Source organism: Anser anser, assembly GCF_964211835.1.
Source record: "Anser anser genome assembly, chromosome: 21".
NCBI classification, from domain to species: domain Eukaryota; kingdom Metazoa; phylum Chordata; class Aves; order Anseriformes; family Anatidae; genus Anser; species Anser anser.
The window spans coordinates 8,999,794-9,010,688 of NC_139742.1; the positions used below are offsets into that span (position 1 = coordinate 8,999,794).

The 10,895-nt window shown below is 49.8% G+C and overlaps 1 protein-coding gene across 5 annotated transcripts in view; it reads right to left on the minus strand.

The window, feature by feature from the left end:
* The window catches only part of BRD3 (bromodomain containing 3), a 41,251-nt gene extending 31,830 nt beyond the window's left edge, over positions 1-9,421 (minus strand). Inside the window, exon 1 of one of the 5 annotated variants that reach the window (XM_083808010.1) lies at positions 9,273-9,421. The gene's annotated coding sequence lies outside the window, so the exon portion shown is untranslated. Of the gene's footprint in view, positions 1-3,527; positions 4,934-9,272 lie in introns of those variants that run through there. The other 4 variants (XM_083808013.1, XM_083808014.1, XM_083808011.1 and 1 more) reach the window with 4 other exon arrangements.
* Between the last annotated feature and the right edge of the window lie 1,474 nt (positions 9,422-10,895).

Genomic DNA, 10,895 nt, shown 5'->3' on the forward strand with positions numbered 1-10,895 from the left:
ATGGTGTAAACCACAACACCGACAGCATCTCAGCATCTCCGTGATTCAGTAACCACTTCAAGCCCCATCCTGCCAAGCGCTGAACAACTTTCCCCTCTCGCTAAGCTGCACAGTTTCTGCGGCTCTGCGCCTCTCCACAGATGGGTTTTGCAAACTTATCACCTACAAGATACAACTAATTGCTCCATCAAGATAAACCTCTTTCTAAGGAAGGTTTAGGCACAAACAAACTCAGGCTCTGCACGCTTTTTGGCCCCTCAGCCTGGGTCAACCCCTTCTCTAGCTGTCTATTAGGGTGAGAGAAAGTTAAGCAGAAGGTTAGGGGCTATCTGGGGTTGGAAGGTCTGCTCAGAAAGAGGAAGGCTTGTGGGCACTCCTATTCCTGCAGTTACAACAGCTCTGATAGATGATCTAGCCAGCTCTAGTCAGCTCTAGCCAGCAGACCATGACCCCAGCCAGGGAAGTGTCATTGTACAAGCATAAGGCGTGCAAGATCGTGGAGATCTCGGTCTCTGTCATCGCATTTCCTAAAACACAGCAAAGAAACTGGAGCCCTGCCAAGGAAAGTAATTTCTGCATTTACACAAAAGTTGGCCAGGGAAGAGAAAAAGTTTGATGATCCCGAATTCAAAAACCTTGCTGATGGGCAAAGGGAAAGACTCTACAGCCTCGGCCACAACTTCTACAGACTGGCCAATTCTGCAAATTCAGAACCAGCACAAAGGCTGCCTGCTGGATGCCTTCCCTGGTATTCCACCGCTGGATGTTCCGGGTATGTATAACTTTAAGCTCCACAGATGGAGAGAATCTACTGTTCTACCTCTATTCACCCTTGCTTCTGCGTTCAGGTCCGTACTCTAAGATCAATCAGAATTACAAATCCAGTTGCACACTTGGGTTTGAGCTGCAGTCACCCATTATTAGCATCCTTTGGGCCAGCATTCCCAATTGCTTTGCCAGCGGGAGACCGAAGCTGTGTGACAACCCGACCTGCTTTCACCACGAGCTTTCTTGTAACAGATCTCAGTGGCGTGGCATCTGTGGGTCCCCGCTTGCCCAGCCATCAGGAAACACTACCACAGTGCACAAGGAGCAAAGGGAAAAAAATCTCACTTACTGAAAACTGCTACAAATAAAACATGTCTAGAAGTCCAGGAGCAACAGGTCTGTCCCAAACACACCACCAAGGCGACACGCAAGCAGGCCTAACGTGTTCATCGTTTCAGAACTGGATGGAGATGAAAGGGTGCTGAGAAGTTTTAACCTGGTATCCACTGGCTTCAGAAGTCAACCTAAGGTTTCTTTTTGCTTCCTTTCCTTCAGGAAGCAAAATTTGCGGAAAGAAACAGATACATATATTACTGAGCAGACAAACTGGGAGAGGAGACAGGCAGTCAACCCTGAAAAAGAGAAAAGACCTACATCCTGCAGGAGAAAGCAAGATGTAGAGAAAGTCAGGAAAAGAAAGGAGAAAAATAGAGACGAGACAGGAAGTTAAAGCTTCCCATTTCATGCAGCTTGAAAACGCGACTGACCGCAGGCTGCTGTTAGGTGCTGCATCACACACATCCGCTCCCACTGCTTCGAGCTACAGGCTGCTGCGAGGGGAAGAGGAGCCCTGGTGTGGTTCATCCAGGCTTGGTCACCGTTGTTGCTGCCATGCAACAATACGGAAAGGACCGTCGTGGACCAGGACTTCATCGTGCCCGGTGCTTTATGAGGACAGTGCATGCTGTGGGAGACTCTTCTCATGACCACCCCATTGCAAATGTGCAAGAGAAGAGTGGGATGGGGATACGGACTATAAATTGGAGTCTGATTGAAAGGGCAATAACTGAGAGGTCGAGCACCTCAGGTTAAGCGTGCTCCACCAGGCTGTGTGCAGACACCAACCACCCTGACCGAGAGCTCGTCCTGCCCCGGCCGTGACCAAGCACAGGGCAGCACCCACACGGCCTCTGCCCTAAGGAGTGCACTAGCCCAGGCAGGCCAAGAAAGGGAAGCACAGCCTGGCAAGATGCAGTGACCTAAGGAAAAAAATCACAGCAGTTCAGCACCGGTCTCATGCCCTGTCAGCACCGCATCCCGCCTCCTTCAAGGCTCTGTCTCTTAATTCCCCCCCTGCTCACCTATTACTTTACAGCCAAACTTCTCCAAAGCCTGACTTATCCAACACACGACACTACGGCAGATTCAACCTGTGACTCCAGAAATCAGCCTTCCCAATTTCAAGTTAGCAAACCAACCTGCAGTCACATTATTTAAAAAAAATAATAATAATAATACCCTGGCACTGACCCAAGTTTCAGACGATACGTGCATAATAGAAGCATTTATGTATGCCCATTAAAGCTTAACGTGGCGACACCCGCAACGGCTTTCAGAACTCTTAATGGGATTATGGTATGTCTACACCCTCGCAGGGTTCTCTTTTTTTTTTTTTTTGCTTTTTAAAGGATGTGATCTGCAGCTAAACATTTGTGTTCTGAAAAAGACAGTCAGCCCTTCCCCTTTTTAATCAGCATATGGTGCTCTGTGTACTTGTAAAAGTAAAAAGCTCGTATCCATTCAGTTTGATTCAGTACACAGTGAATAAATTATACATAATCTTTCCACAACAGGTTTTGTCATGATTGTTTCTTTTTCTGATCTTTGATTTCCAAAGGGAGAGATTATTGGACACAAAGCATTTTGAAGAAAAGGAGAAAAAAATAAAAAAAAAACACACAAGAATGAATACTTCCCTGCTGGGCAGAACATCTCAGAGCTTGTGCTATACCTGCAAAGAATTACAAAACACAAAAGAGCTACAGAACAGGATGCTGACATCTCCGCTCAGTGCTCGACTCCCCATGCTGTGGGCTTATCGGTTCCCCATTTGTAAAACGGGGATACAAATACGTCCCCTACCACTCACAATTAAAGCCATTCGTCTTTTCCCATACATTTACACAGCCCATCGAACATCAAGTCCTTTACAGTGTTATGGTGATACCAATTTTTAAGGAAAAAACAAAGCAAAACAGATACTACACTTAGAAACCTGTATTTCTGAGGTGCTCAAATACCATAACTTGGGTCTAGAAATACTTTAGTGCATATGTAAGTATACACATATATATATATACACACACATAAACACTAATTGTCATTTGAAGAAGGCACAAAACAAACTGCCCTCTGCTTTATACCCTGCTCCCCAATAACACGGTGCTCTTTGGGCATGTTTCTAAAAGATAAACCACACCACCACCACCGAGGTCTCCTGCGACACCTGTTTGGGAGGGGTTTTCAGATACAGCCAAATTCCACCACTTTCATCTCAAGCTGCGAGGCTACGTGGAACAGGAAGAGCAACTCAATGAAACTAAATATAAAAAGTGTTTGGAGCAAAGTACAAAACACAGAGCCCAGGTAACCAGTTCAGTCCCTACGCGTTACCTGTTGAAAGGACTGCTTTCTGCTGTGGACCTAATAACCTACACCACAGTGCTCCCTTGTATCTCCAGCGCTGCACGAGCACGTACCTGCATCACTAACGCCATTTACAAGTGCTACAGATGTTATCCTTAGGGGCAGCTCCACGCAAACACTGACAGAGAAGACAGGCTTCCGGCAAGCAGACGCAGATCCACACGCTAACTTCTTCGACGCATTTCACAGCACACGGCAAAACCTTCTAAGGAACTCGGAGAAAGTGTCTTCTTTCACCAACAGACCTCTTGCACGCCTCTTGTGCTCCAACATCTTCTCCTACTCAATTTTTAAACTTATTTTGCACACATTAAAATGATTAAAGATACCGTTCTGAAGAATAGGAGATTTATTTTAGGTCAAAAAGCATTAAAATTGGAGTACGCATGGGTCAGCCGCTACTGGTTTAAATCACGCTGGGTTTACAGTACGGCAACTTTGCCGAGCACACAAAGCTTACCTAAATCAATACACGACATTCAAGTCGGTTTGAGGGGATGGACAATGAAGTGAAACGGATTGCATTACCATGACATAAAATTACTACTCGTTAGCTGAGCCGCAGTAATGTTACACTTGGTAACGGGGCAGAGGAAGCACACACACCCCCCAGGTTAATTATTGCAGCTTGGCTGACAGAGGAGCAGCAACCTGCTGGGCTGCAGCAGCCCTCCCGTTTACAAACATCACTTATCCCCTAAAAACGTTAAAGTTACGCTGGTTTAACCATTTATCTGTTTCTAGACCAGCACAAGCACCTCGCCTTAACAAACATGCTGTCCCAGAACAATAACACAATGTGTTAACTCAGAGCAAACAAGTGCAAAAGGCTGCACGTGGGCCACTATTTCAGACGAAAGGTGCCTCGCTGATTTTGCTAAGGTTGGGTAGATCCATAAATTTACCCAGCTATGCGAGGAAGCTGCAGGTCAGCTAAGGTGTGAACAAACAGTGCTAAGCTGCTGTCACTCCCCGAGAGGGCACCAGGCAGTCTCGACTGCCCAAGTCTGTGCGTCTGATTTAAATCCCCAGGCAGCAAAGAAGGGAAAAAGGTTGGATTCTGAAGCCTGCATCCTGCCTGTGCAGGGAGCTGATGCTGCTAAACGGGGGAAGGAGGGGAAGGAGCTCCCCCCGCCTAACACACCCACAGGAGGAAGGTTCTCTCCCCCTGCACGCCCAGAGGAACGCTGACTGCAGATGTGGGAAGATCCCAACAGAAGGATGTGGGCTCCCCCAAACACAGCTCCCGCTGCGAGCGCCCACAGCTTAGCTCCCTGCAAAGTGAAGAGACAACCCCTGAGCCTCTCTCAAAGCTCCTGCAGGAAAAGTAAAACTTGTGGGCTGAGATGAAGACGGTTTAATAGGAAAGAAACAGGGAAGAAAAAAAAAAAAAAAGACCATGAAACAAGTGATGCACAAGACAATTGCTCACCACCAGCTGGCCGATGCCCAGCCCGTCCCCAAGCAGTGGCAGCCCCCCCCTAGCAAGTTCCCCCCAGTTTTATGGTTCAGCGTGATGCCATATGGTACGGGATATCCCTTTGGGCAGGTTGGGTCACCTGTCCTGGTTCTGTCCCCTCCCAGCTTCTGGTACACCCCAGCCTCCCCCCCGGCAGTAAGGTATGAGAAGCTGAAGTCCTTGACTTGGTGTGAGCACTGCTCAGCAACAACTGAAACACCAGCGTGTGATCGATATTACACTGCTCCTAAACCCCAAACATGGCACCGTACCAACAGCCACAAAGAAAACCAGCTCCATCCCAGCTGAAACCAGGACATCGCTGAAGTTCAAGGCAAAGGAAGCACAACCACCACAAACATCGTGCTGTTTATTCCAAGCAAGCAAGGTCATTCCCACAGCTGACCTGGGTCAACCAGAACGGAGTCTAAACCTCAGCGTTTGAAGCTAAACGGACGTAGGGTTGGAATCGTTTAAGCCAGGTCACGTTCTTCCAGATCAGCCCCCCTTTCACAGAAATTTCACCTTGGTTTGTCTTTGCTCCACCTGTTGCCTTGCTGGTGGAGAGGAAAACGTCAAGCGCTGGTCCAGCAAAGGAATGAGAAACTCAAACAAACCTCCTCCTCCGCCCAGGTTATCCGTGTTGCTGAAATACACCCAGACACGACGGTGTCTTCTTATCAGACTCAAGCTGGAAAAGGGCTGAGGCCCGGCAAGGTGTGAAAAGAATCCAAAAGAGGCAAGTGTTTCTGCAATGTCTTATCAGCAAGACTGGGGGAAGGAACAGGGACTAGGAGAAAAAAAAGCCTTAGCAGCGCATTACAGTGAATTTCCACACCGCTCTCCTGAAGAATTCAAATCCTTTTAACATTGCCTTTTGCAGCAAGTGGGTTAAAGAGTACTTCCTCCCTTCTACTGCGCCGTTAGTGTGCCCCAAAGAAAGATGTTCACCTCCAGCAAGCCCTAACGACTGACAAAGCCGCGCTAACATCACAGTACGATACCGTGGAATGAAAAGCTCGAGACGCGCACATCCTTCCAAAATGTCCTGACAGCTCACTGAGCAGCACAGCAAACAATGGCTCCTTCCTAATTCCCAGAACTCGATTGCTTACAGTGGTGTTCTGGGCTGTTACTGGAGAATAATGTGGCAATTTAAGGAAAAAAAAAATAAAAAAGCGACAACAAAACAAAACATAAGGTTCACGGTAATGATTGGGAAACCCGCCGCAGATTAATGAATTCTGCAAATTAGCAAAGAAGGAGCAGCCGGGATTAAAGAGAAACAATCAGCAATGCTGAAATGCAAAAACGCTCTTTGTTCATTTATTTAGGTGAGCGCAGTTCTGCCTGCACTGAAAGCACCTGATAGCTTACCGAAGTAGACAGAGAGTGATATATTTTGTAAAAGTAATTAAGCCTTTGAAACATGAGACCTCACTACATCACTCAGCTGCTGCTGAGGAGAGGGATTTGACTCCCGAGTTGTTTGTGCTGTCAGCGGGGCTGATCAGGCTCCCAGATTACTCCGGGGAGAAGGAGCAGGACTCCAGGAGGGCAGCCAGGCTCGGCTGGAAGCACACAGCCCCCCGCCCCACGCCCCTCGTGCGCTGTGGGAACGCACGAGTGCCCTCCAAAAGCCAAGAGGTAAAAAATAAACTGCATCTTTCACAGCTCGCACAGATGAAGTGCTGGTAAAAACCCGCGGAAGCCCCAGGAAGCGCTGAAACACGCTGCATTTGCCAACACCAGCAAAAGCAGCCTTAAGGGGCAGAGAGAAGAGCAGCACTGCTGCCTAGCACACACTCTGAGCGGGCCCATCAGACTTTTAACACATACTTTCCTTCTGAATATTTTTTAAATGACAAGAACTAAAGTTTTTGAAAGCACCTCAGTGCTAAAATAACACCAGTCTTATTTCCAGAAGAAATCGAGCCTCGTTTGTATTTGAAACTAATGCAGCTCAGACTCCAAAGTCAGTCTGGAGAACAAACCTCAGACGTTTCACATGCATCCTTTTTTAATTTAAACTCTGCAGGCATAGGTCACTAAAACTAAAAAAGCCTTTCACTGGGACAGCTACTGCCTCCGCTCCCAGCACCACACAGGCGGCGCATATGGAAGACAATATTGCAATCAAGCTAATGCTGAATGTTGAATAAGACTATTACCCTCTGCCCAATCCTTTTATTAAACATTGTCTCGAAGCACTAAGTACATGCGTAAGTGAGTATTTTTAACCAGCGTGGAGTAAAGAGAAAGAAAACACAATGTTAGCGTTTATTCTTTCCAAAAAGGAAGGCTCCGAGGTCAGAAGTTGCTCCGTTTCAGCGGGAGCCTCCGAGTGGATTATTAAAAACTCCCTAAACTTCTGCGTTAACAAAATAAGACACGCAGCAGTCTGCTAGAGCTGCGCTCTGCAGATTAGGAGGCAGGACTCCGCATTTACAGCGCGCTCAAGTTGTTGGGAAGTGTAAGCAATGCAGATCGAGGTTTTTTTGCTTGCAACGCAACCAGACCGTGTTGGGGATTTCTTGTTTGTTTTGGTGCACGTTTATTCCACACTTCTCACTCCTATATTGCAGCACATATGGAAGACACCGAGTCCTCTCTAACACCTTGACTTACCGCCGAGCAAATTGAGGACACGAGCTCCAGCCTTAACCTCAAATTTCCAGCTTAATTTAGAGACACTCCCTTAGCAGGCTGACAGAGACTGAATACATTAAAAATACTAACAAGCTTATCAAAACCACCTCTCCACTTCCCTATTCCCAGCAAGGAACAGCAGGTGTGCTTCGCTAATTGCGCTACCCCCTAACCTACCGTTTGCTAACGTCAGGCAACTTGCAGGTAAAATTTCTAAACGTTAGAGCAGTACTGAAGCCGCCACATTCGCTCATCCAAAAAAAAAAAAAAGTTTATTTTGGTAACTTTTGATTCCCGTAGCCATCGGCAGAGGGGTGCACCCAGGGTACAGAGGTGTCACACATTTAACGCCAGCCTTCCAGGAGGCAGGCTGCGTGTTGTCAGAAGACATCTCGGTAGGAAACCCGTTCCCCCCCCCGACCCCCTGCGAGGCTCAGCCTCCCGCTTACACAGTGCAGATCTGCGCCCCGAACACTGCAGCTTTGTTTGAAAGCGAAACCAAGCAGGCTACAAATAACGCTCTATCCCCGGCGCCCGGGGAGGTGCGAAAGCTAAGAAGTCGTACGAACGGAGGGAAAGTGAGGCTGTTTTGAAGTTCCAGGTTTTATTCCCGGCGGCGTTACCCCCAGCGCGACAGCCAGCAGGTCCGTCCGCAGTCAATCTTTTTTGCGCCTGTAAAGCGCGGAAAGTTTGGACAACAAACCCGCGCTTCCCCTGCTATTTGTCGAAGTCCCGAGGACGCCAGCTACCTGCACAAGGCCAGCAGCTGCACACACAGACAGACACACAGACACAGACACACAGACACAGACACACACCCACCCGTCCCCACACCAGCACCCTCCCAGGAGCTGCCCGGCCCCGCTCCGCACCCCCTGCGCGCCCGCGGAGCTGCCCCCGGCCACTCGCTCCTATTCCCTTGTCTTTTCCCCCGCCTTTTTCTTCCCCTCTTCCCCCCTTTTTCTTTTTTTTTTTTCCCCCTTTCTTCCTATTTTTTCCCCCAAGAGCGCCCGCAGCCCTCTTTTTCCCTCGCCCCTAATTTTTATTTTTTTTTCCCCCCTTCAAAAGATGGCGGGCAGAGAGAAAGCGAGCGAGGGAGAGCGAGCGAGAGAGGGGGGAAGAAGGAGGGGAAGGAAGAAGGAAAAAAAAAAAAAAAGGGAAAGGAAGAAAAGAAAGCAAATCCCTCCTAAATCCCTCCTGCGCGGGGCAGGGGCCGGGGCGCGCAACCCCCGCGGCCGCCCGGGCGCCTCGGGGCGCTGGGCGAGGAGGAGCAGAAGAGGCAGAAGGAGAAGAAGAAGAAGCAGCAGCAGCAGAAGAAGCAGAAGCAGAAGAAAAGGGTGGGCAGGAGCAGCGGGGCCGGGAGGAAATCAATGGGCAGGCTGTGCCCAGCCCGCCGCGCTTTGTTGCATTGTGGCGGCGCACAAAGGCTGCGGGGCCGCGGGGAGCGGCGCGGGGCTCCCGCACGAAGAAGGAGCGGAAGGAGAGGGGAGGGTTAAAAAAATAAAAATTAAAAAAATTTAAAAAAAAATAAAGAAATCAGCGTTGGCCTTTCTCAAGTGGGTTTCGCCTTCCCCCGCTTCTTCCCCGGCCCCCCCCCCTCCCTCCCAGCTCCCCCCAGAACCCGTGGCCCGGTGCTAGCACCGCACGCCCCCAGCACCCGACAAAGAAAGGGAAAGATTAAATAGATTACTTTGCCCCGGCAGCTCCAGCACCGTTTGCCTTACAGTCCCTCCAGTTGCTCTTCTTTTTATCCTCGGCAAGGCAGCAGAATAGATGCGCTCCAGCGCCCGAGAGCTCATGCGCCGGGGCGCAAGGCCATGTGGGGCCGGTAGTCCCGGCCGGGCCGGGCTGCAGGCGGCGGCCACCCCCCGGACTACAAGTCCCAGGAGCCGGCAGGGCCCCCCCGAGTCCCCGGTCCCCCCCCCCGGGCTCCCCCCGGAGCGGCGGCGGCAGCGGCCGGGGAGCGGCGCGGCCCCGGCGGGAGAAGGAGCGGGGCCGGCGGGGGGCAGGGGGGGGGCACGGGGGGGTCCCCGCCATCCTGCCGGGGGGCTTCGGGGTCCCCCAGGGGGTGCAGAGCCCGGGGATGGGGAGCTGGGGACCCCGCGGGCGGCAGCTTGCTCCTTGGGACGGGGCTAAGCCGGCAGCCGGAGCTGGTCCGTGCATGTTGGGCTTTTATAGATATATATTTTTTATTTTTTTTTTCTTCTCGGGCCCGTGTTTCTTTTTGCTTGGGCCCGTGCTTTTCTGAAACCGCGGTTTGCATTGGGTAATGCGCGCCCCTGTTCGTTACGCAACGCCTAATGCGAGCCGCAATAAAAATAGAAGGCGGCCAGCGCGAGCTGTAGTGGTAAAATCGCCCCAAAAATCCGTCTGGAGAGCCCCGAGCCCGGTGCGGGTTGCTTAGCGAGTTCCACGGCGCGGTCAACTGCTGAAAACAAGCATGAAATAATCTAATGTTTACCATCAGTAGTAAGGATTTTACACCCACCCACCACAAGAGCAAACAGGGACGCTGCTAAACGCTTCCAAGCCATAAAGACCTACAGCCCCTATCCCGAAGCAAATCTACCAATGCAAACAGAAGAAAAAAGTTAAAAGATACTGTTACACACCAAAGGGGGATTCAGTTGCTGCAGCACAAAAAGAAAACTGTTGGAAAATAAATGAATCCAGAGGAAACGTGAGAGCCAACGTGAAATAAGAACTAGTTACGGGATTTCTGTATGGCCACATATGCCAGCAGCGGCTGCCACGCTGCCTGTTGCACAGACAGCCGTGTGGTGATGCCAATTAATAAGTCCCTTTATTGTAACCATAAGGTGGAGGCACTTTCACTGCAAGACCTTACTTCCAGCAGATTAGCTTTTGAAAAATGTGACCAACGGAACTGAAACTTCTCAGACAGTCTGATATAATCCAAAGGCTGGTTTTTGCACAGGCAAGAGGACAGATGCTTAGGAAAATTCCACTTAGCCAGACTTGTGGTTGCCTCAGTACGAAAGCAGAACGTGCATATACCTTAACCAAATCCATAGAAAAATGCCTTTTTCACTCAATTTGAAATCTGGTGCAAATTCAGGAACTAGAAAAGTGCCACAACCGTACCTCTCTTGGACAGAACTACTCTCTAAGAGAGTTTTCGAAGTTGCACCCGCACAAGCAGCAAAACCCCATGCGGGGTTTGTGTGTGACTCGGGATCCCCCCTACCACAGGCATCTGCAAGTTGACCTTTTTGACTTCAGGACATCAGGTCCCTGAAAGCCGCTTCAGCGCTCTCTGCGCCCTTAGCACTTTATACGCCTTACACTCCTT